At 34.7% G+C, this 9,082-nt stretch overlaps 1 long non-coding RNA gene across 1 annotated transcript; it reads right to left on the bottom strand.

Annotated features, from left to right (window-relative positions):
* LOC107619663 lies at window positions 3,370–4,419 on the bottom strand. The gene is made up of 2 exons (XR_001615739.2): window positions 4,022–4,419; window positions 3,370–3,758 (listed from the first exon to the last, which is right to left on the bottom strand). It is a non-coding gene; the product is annotated as an uncharacterized LOC107619663 (long non-coding RNA).

The following is a 9,082-nucleotide window of genomic DNA, read 5'->3' as shown; positions in this document are numbered from 1 at the left end:
TATCTTTTCTCCAGCGTTCTTTCACCCTTTGACATTAAATTCAAAGACAAAGTCTCTGAGATGCACCGTGTCGTCAAACCCGGCTTCCCTCAGATAAGGGACGATGGCATTTGAGGGTGTAAGTGTGTGACTAACCCGCCTAGGCAATAAAAGGCGATGCCTTTGGTTAAAGATAAAAAAAAGTTACAAATATAAGACTTTAAACTAACTTCTTTAGCATGTTCAGATTTATTCTAAAAAATATAATATGCAATTCAGATAACCACCAGATAAATATCAGAAAAAATAGCACTTAGAATTCTTATTTGCTAACTAACATATTTATCAAATTTTCACTATGAATAAACTTAACTTCTACTAACTAAGTTATCAACAAGCCTTTCCTATGAATAAAAAGTTCACTATAACTTAACTACTTATAAATGTTGTAATCCATATTTGCCAACTGATATACTCTGTGTTCCTTAAATATCATTCCATCTATCCCGTCTATTCACTAATTAAAAGACAACCAATTATTAATTTGAACTACAAAAGATAGCACCAACCTCGAAGTCGATAGCTCTCACAATATGCTAGAACGAGTTCAGCCAATTTATAACCAACCTCGAAGTCGATAGCTCTCACAATATGCTAGAACGAGTTCAGCCAATTTATATCAGGATTGCGTGCCATAACGTTTCGAGAATTTAAAAATATCAATAAACTGGCCTAAGGATGGAGATTAATATTCTAATCTAGTATAATATAATTTAATAATAGATTCAACTAGACAACCAACTATTTTTTTATTACTATCAACTAAATTTTAAACTCTAGATTTTAAATCCTAAATTTAAATATTAAATTTTAATCCTCCAAAAAAATAAAAATTGAAAAATAATTTTAAAATAAAAATATCTAATTAAAATTAATTAATTAAAAATTAACTTTTCTATACTTAATCTTTATGATATATAATACAATTGCCCAGTGCGATGATCACTTGTTCTTCTTCATTGTTGATTCATCCATTTTTTTACTCTTCCCCTCTAAATTGTAGTACAACAACAACAACAAAGCCTTATCCCACTAAGTGGGGTCGGCTACATGAATCAAACGACGACATTGTGCTCTGTCATGTATCATGTCTACAGAGAGACCGTTTACATGTAGATCTCGTTTGACCACCTCATGGATGGTCTTCTTAGGTCTTCCTCTGCCTTTCGCCCTTTGTCCATCTTCCATCTCATCCACCCTCCTGACTGGATGTTCTATCGGTCTTCGTCTCACATGTCCAAACCACCTAAGACGCGATTCAACCATCTTTTCCACAATGAGTGCTACTCCAACTCTCTCCCTTATATCTTCATTTCTTATTTTATCCAATCGCGTATGACCACTCATCCATCTCAACATCTTTATCTCTGCCACACTCAGCTTATGTTCGTGCTCCCCTTTAGCCGCCCAACACTCCGTACCATACAACATAGCCGGTCTTATAGCGGTGCGATAGAATTTACCTTTAAGTTTTAAAGGCACTTTTTTGTCGCATATAAAACCAGATGCGCTCCGCCATTTTGACCAACCTGCTTGGATCCTATGATTTACATCCTGTTCAATCTCTCCATTATCCTGTATGATGCACCCAAGATACTTAAAACTTTTAACTTTTCGTAGGATGTTTTCTCCAATCTTCACCTCTATATTGGGGTTTTCCCTTCTTAGACTGAACTTACATTCTATATATTCCGTCTTGCTACGGCTTATGCGCAGACCATACACTTCTAGAGCTTCTCTCCATAACTCCAACTTCTTATTTAGGTCTTCCCTTGACTCTCCCATAAGGACGATATCATCGGCAAAAAGCATGCACCATGGCACAGGCTCTTGGATGTGCTCTGTGAGTACTTCCAAGACTAATGTGAAAAGGTATGGACTTAAGGATGATCCCTGGTGTAATCCTATACCAATAGGGAATTCCTCTGTCACACCACCTTGAGTCTTCACACTAGTTGTGGCCCCATCATACATGTCTTTAATTGCCCGGATATATGTGATCCTTACTCTCCTCTTTTTTAAAACCTTCCATAAGACCTCCCTTGGCACCCTATCATACGCTTTTTCTAAATCAATAAACACCATATGTAGATCCCTTTTATTATTACGATACCTCTCCATCATCCTTCTTAATAGGTATATCGCTTCAGTGGTAGATCTTCCTGGCATAAATCCAAATTGGTTCTCTGTTACTTGTGTCTCTTTTCTCAACCTCCGTTCTATCACCCTTTCCCATAACTTCATAGTATGACTCATAAGATTAATCCCTCTATAGTTTCCGCAACTTTGTATATCCCCCTTATTCTTGTAGATAGGTACCAAGGTGCTCTTTCTCCTCTCATCAGGCATCTTCTTTGACCTTAAAATCTCATTAAAAAACATGGTTAACCAGTTGATGCCTTTTTCTCCAAGACCCTTCCAAACCTCAATCGGGATATTATCAGGTCCTACTGCCCTACCATTTTTCATCTGCTTTAGAGCCACTTTTATCTCGAAGTCTCGAATCATTCGATAGTAGTCAAAGTTTTGATCTTCTTCCCTTGTGCATAATCGACCAAGGCTCGGAATTGTCTTCTGTCCCTCATTAAATAACTCGTAGAAGAAAATAAAAAATCAATTTCTTTTATAATACTTTTTATATAAATTAGGGCCACATTACATTCCATATGCCCAACAAATAAACCCGGATGCCCCTCTTCCATGACCTCATCCCCTTCTACCCAATTTACATTAATCCCATGCTAATATATCAATACACTATATTTAATTAATTTAATAGTTTAACTTTTAAATAAACGTGTATATTTTTCAATTTATCGAGGAATTAAATCGAGTCTTTAGCTAGTTATTATACTGGAGGTAAGTTCTTGAAAAAGAATCATCAATATTTTGCCTTAAATACATGAGTTCTGATAGGGGTGTTCACGGTGCGGTTTGGTTCGATTATTTAGGAAAAAGCCATCCGATCCGATCGTTTATTAAATCTGTGGTTCGGTTTGGTTCGGTTTTTTTGCCGAGACCATCCAAACCAAACCAATTAATTTCGGTTTGGTTTGGTTCGGTTTATTCGGTTTTTTTAATTATTCAAAAAGATTTTAAATAAACAAAAAAAAATAAAAAAAAACTACGTTTAATAGTACTAAATATATAATAAATTGGGGAAATGATAAATATTCAAGCAATTTTTAATTAAACCAACAAAAATGCATGAAAAAAACATATGAAACTTAGGCTACATTCAACAGTGAAGAAAAGGCCCATATGGGTGGCCCAAAATAAGCCCAATGGAAGATTTTGTATCATCGTCATCATGATTCATAGGCATTAATGAAAAAAAGAACAACCTAATCCGTTGAAACAAAATAGAAGAGCAAAATCTGAGGTCTGAAATAAGCTACGAAGACTTTAGCTTCTGCTTTATCTATATTAACAGAGACCAAACCCTAAATTCATTATTATGATACAAATGTCCCAATTTCACAAACCCTAGCCTCAATTTCACAAACCCTAGAATCTAACTCGATCCAAATTTATCAATTACAAAATTCAAACCATAAACCTAATCCTAATTTTACATTAACAGAATTCAACCCATAGCAATTTCATCAATCAAAAATCAAAACATGTATTAAAATCATTGACAACGGCGAAACAGAGGCAGACCAGAGGCAGAGGCGGTGGTGAAGCTGAGCACTGAGCAGGACACAGTGAGCAACAAACTGCATAATTACGCAATTCACAAAATCACAAAAACAGAATTAATGATTACTTGTAAAAACAAAATCATAGAAAAACAAAAGAATGAGCAACCAAAATAAAATCATAGAAAAATAGATGCAGAAGCACAAAAAGTAAAATCACTAACAGAATCATAAAATAGAATTAAAAATAAAAAATGTAAACATAGAATCATAGAAAAACAGAGGCAGAAGCACAACAAAATAAAATGACCAACAGAATAATAAAAACAGAAATTGAATACCTAACTTGGAGGCAATGTCATGGACGACGACGGCGCCTGCTTGTGCGTGGAGGAGACGGTGGCTCCAGTGCGTGGAGGAAGACAAAGGCTCCTGGTGCGAGGAGGCTAGAGAGACACGGCGTAGAGGAGACGGCGGCTGCAGTGCATTGAGGACGACGAACGGAGGGAGAAAAAGAGCCGCGCCGAGGAAGGGAGGGACTGAGGGAGGACCGCGCCGAGAAGATGGAACCGCGACGAGGAAGGGCCGCCGCGAAGGTGCTATCCGCGATTCCAGGGGCTGAGAGGACGGCGACTTTGTGAATGGTGGGAAGAGAGTGTGGAGAATGGGGAGTGGAGAGAGTCAGGGAATAGGGGCTTTACGGTGAATGGCGGCTAGGTCATCTAAGGGAAAGGGGGGTTTCGCTTATTTATATTAGGGTTTTTAAATAAACCGGTTCGGTTCGGTTTGGTTAGGGTTTTCACTAACAAAACCGAAAACCGAACCGAACCGCAAAAAACAGCAAAAAATCATTTTTTCGGTTTTTTAATTTTCGGTTTATCCGGTTTTCGGTTTTTTCGGGTCGATTGATCGGTTTTGTTTGGTTTGCATCGGTTTTGAACACCCCTAAGTTCTGATACTGGAGGCAAGTCCTGGAAGAAAGTTCATGAAATATTTTGCCGACTTCAACAACTATTACCTCCAGTGATCATGTACACAATCCAGGTGCTGGCTTCAACCAACAAAATGTGAAATAGTAGTACTCCACTTTTCACAACTTAACGTCGATGCGGGTGTTCTGATACTAGAGGCAAGTTCTTGAAGAAGGTTCATGAAATATTTTATCCTAACACATGACAATTTTGCTAACACATGTTCATACTAAATATCAGCTCAAACATTTAATATTGGTTACAATGATTTAGTTTCAATGATTTTATTCTATTTGCTCTAATCCAATCCTTCACACTAATGCATGTTTCACAGAAAATCTTCCTTCAAATACTTTTTTTCTTGCCTTTATTGCTTGCAATATCACACAATCAAAAATTTCATAACTTTAGATGCAACTCTGCAAATATAATCAGATTTGTTTGCTTGACATCATTTCTTAAAACCAAGAAACATTGCTTAATGAAAGAAATTAAAGTGGTGTGTTGGACTATATCAATGCAATGAAACAAAAGAACATATAACATGAACTAACAATTAAAAAATATTTTTATCAATAACTAATGGAATCAAACATGAGTTTTTGAATGACTTGATTTTAATATCAGTGACCTCTACTGTTTTATTTTGAAAAATACTCACATTCTTTTCTATCATGATACCATTTATCCTAAAAGTTTAAGCTAATAGAAGAAGGCAATATGAATGGTTATATCTTTAACACTTCTCTCAAGTAAGAGCCTCTTTTGGATTTGCTTGTTTTTTACATAGGCTTTCTTTTTTCCTTTTATTTTTTTTTTGTCTTATGCTATTTTTTCACTTTTGAAGTTTACCAAAGATCGAATTCTAGATCTTTCGGACATAAAGTTCTGGTATTATATCATGAAACCACTCAACCAAACATTCTAAATAATAGAAAAGAAGCCAATCAACTAAACAGATCCTAAGAACTAGGAGAATGAGAACAAACCTACTTTTTTTAATTTATACTTCTTCTAATGAGAGAAAGAAGAATTGTTTGGCAGAAAGTACCACTCATTCTTCTAATCTACAAGTCTTTTTCTCTCAACTGTACCTAAAAACCTAATATAGCAGCAAGTGGAATTCCCAAAACATAATAAGCTACAAGGTTTACATATGTTCCTAACTTCTGGCAACCATATCTTCTAGCAATACCTATATATTAACATGACTAAGTATTACACTTCATAGAAAGACAAGAATTATGCATTGAATAATAATGCTAAGACGAAAAAGAAAAGTGCCAACCTAAAAGGGTACCATGTAAGGTGTCTAATATAATAGAAACACATATTAAGGGAGGCATATCTGTGACATAATCTAACCATCCTACTCATAGCTAAAAATATAATTTAAAATATTTTGGCATCTAAAAATGATTGAGCTCACCAAAAGATCCTGTGAGCCTGCAAGAGTCATGGCAGCTATGACCGCCACTCGTGCCTCTCCTGGAGTTCCAGCTCCCAATGCATTTGAAATTCTAGTGCTAAAAGAATCACCTAGAAAGAACAACAAAGTTCAATAACAAAAAGAAAAAAAATTTGTAACTGGTATGAAACAATATGTACATGATGATAAAAGTAAAACTGTGCTGCTGAGACAATTGCTTCTGGCATTGTGTAGATTGCATCCACTGATCATGTACACAATGCAGGTGCTGACTTCAAACAGCAAAATGTGAAATAGCAGTACTCCATTTTTCACAACCTGACCGCCATGGTTGGTGTAGGTATTCTGATACCAGAGGCAAGTCCTTGCAGAAGGTTCATAAAATATTTTTGTCATGAATGCACGTGTTCTGATACTGAAGGTAAGTCCTTGAAAAAGGTTCATGAAATGTTTTGCACTGAATGCACATGTTCTGATACTAGAGGCAAGTTCTTGAAGAAATGAAATGTTTTACGTTGAATGGACGTGATCTGATACTGGAGGCAAGTCCTTGAATAAGGTTCATGAAATGTTTTGCCCTGAATGCATGCACGTGTTCTGATACTGGAGGTAAGTTCTTGAAGAAATGAAATGTTTTACACTGAATGAACGTGTTCTAATACTGGAGGCAAGTTCTTGAAGAAGGTTCATGAAATATTTTTCCGACTTCAACAAATATTGCCTCCAGTGATCATGTATACAATGCAGGTGCCGACTTCAACCAGAAAAATGCGAAATGGTAGTACTCCAAATTTTACAACCTGACCACCATGGTTGGTGCAGGTGTTCTGATATTAGAGGCAGTCCTTGAAGAAGGTTCATGAAATATTTTGTCCTAACACATGACAATTCTGCTAACAAATGTTTATACCAAATATCAGCTCAAACATTTAATATTTATTAAGTGCCAAATGAACAATGATTTAGCTTCAAGGATTTTACTTTATTTGCTCCAATCCAACCCCTCATGCTAATACATGTTCAATAGAAAATCTTCCTTCAAACACCCTTTTCTTTGCCTTTATTGTCTGCACTATCAGACAACTAAAAATTTCATGACTTTAGATGCAACTCTGTAAATATAATTAGATTTGTTTGCTTGACATTATTTCTTGAGACCAGGAACATTACTTAATGAAAGAAATTAAAGTGGTGTGTTGGACTATATCAATGCAAAGAAACAAAAAAACATATAGCATGAAGTAACAATTAAAAAATATTTTTATCAACAACTAATGGAATCAAACATGAGTTTTTGAATAACTTGTTCTTAATATCAGTGACCTCTACTATTTTATTTTGAAAAATGCTCTCATTTTTTTCTGTCATGTTACCATTCATTCCAAAAATTTAAGCTAATAGAAGAAGGCAATATAAATGGTTATATCTCTAACACTTCCCTCAAGTAAAAGCCTCTTTTGGATTTGCTTGATTTTTTCATAGGCTTTCTTTTCTCCTTTTATTTTTTTTGTCTTATGCTATTTTTTCACTTTTAGAGTTTACCAAAGATCGAATTCTAGACCCTTTGCATATAGAACTCTGGTATCATGTCATGAAACCACTCAACCAAATATTCTAAATAATAGAAAAGAAGCCAATCAACTAAACGGACCCTAAGAAATAGGAGAATGAGGACAAACATATTTTTTCTAATTTGTACTTCTTGTAATGTGAGAAAGCAGAATTTTTTGGCAGAAGTTACCACTCATTATTCTAATTCACAAGCCTTTTCCTCTCAATTGTATCCAAAAATCCAATATAACAACAAGTGAAATTTCCAAAACATAATAAGCTCCTAGGTTTACATATATTCCAAATTTCTGGCAACCACATCCTCTAACAATGCCTATATACTAACATAACCACGTGTTATATTTCATAGAAAGACATGAATTGTTCATTGAATAATAATGACAAGAGAAAAAAAAAAGTGCCAACCTGAAAAGGTACCATGTAAGGTGTCTAATATAATAGAGACACATATTAAGGGAGTCATATCTGTAACATAATCCAACAAATCATGCTCATAGCTAAAAACATACTTTAAAATATTTTGGCACCAAAAAATGATTGAGTTCACCAGAGGAGTCTGTGAGCCTGCACGAGTCATGGCAGCTACATCCGCCACTTGTGCCTCTCTTGGACTTCCAGTTCCCAATGCATTTGAAACTCTAGTGCTGAAAGAATCATCTAGAAAGAACAACAAAGTTCAATGACAAAAATCTGGTATGAAACAATATGTACATGGTGATAAAAGTAAAACCTTGATGCTGAGCCAATATTGCTTTTGGCATTGTGTAGATTGCCTCCAGTTCATGTACACAATGCAAGTTCTTGAAAGGTTCATGAAATATTTTACCCTAATTACACGTGTTCTGATACTGGAAGCAAGTCCTTGAATAAATAAAATGTTTTATATCGAATGGACGTGTTCTGATACTAGAGACAAGTCCTTGAAGAAGATTCATAAAATGTTTTGCGCTGAATGGATGTGTTTTGATACTGTAGGCAAGTCCTTAAATTATATATAATTGTAGTATAAATATAACCTTCATTGTTCATGGTCGTGGATAATTCTACGTCAGGTTAGCTCTTCAATTTCTTTGTTGTTTTTCCCTAATCTACATATTTTTCTTTATTTTTTGATATGATTAAAATTTATATATAGCAACGTGGTTCAATGGATTCCAGTATAAAATTTATATAGAGCAAGATTTAATTTAGAAATGAATTCTCTCTCTTTTTTTTAATTGAAGATGTAAAATATAATTTTTAACTTTTAATTTTTTTTCCATACCTTCTCATATTTTACTCTCAAATAAAAAATTTTAAAAAATTCAATCTCATCACTCTTTATATAATTCTATTTGTGGTGTTGTGTGATGATACTACCATCTTAATGTAATATATATTAATAATAATGTCTTTTTAAGTTTAATGCATGGTTTTTCCTTTCTTCATCT

The sequence above is a fragment of the Arachis ipaensis genome, chromosome B01, assembly GCF_000816755.2.
Source record: "Arachis ipaensis cultivar K30076 chromosome B01, Araip1.1, whole genome shotgun sequence".
NCBI classification, from domain to species: Eukaryota; Viridiplantae; Streptophyta; class Magnoliopsida; order Fabales; family Fabaceae; genus Arachis; species Arachis ipaensis.
Note: the sequence above shows the minus strand (reverse complement) of the source record. Positions and strands in the feature narration are given on the sequence as shown.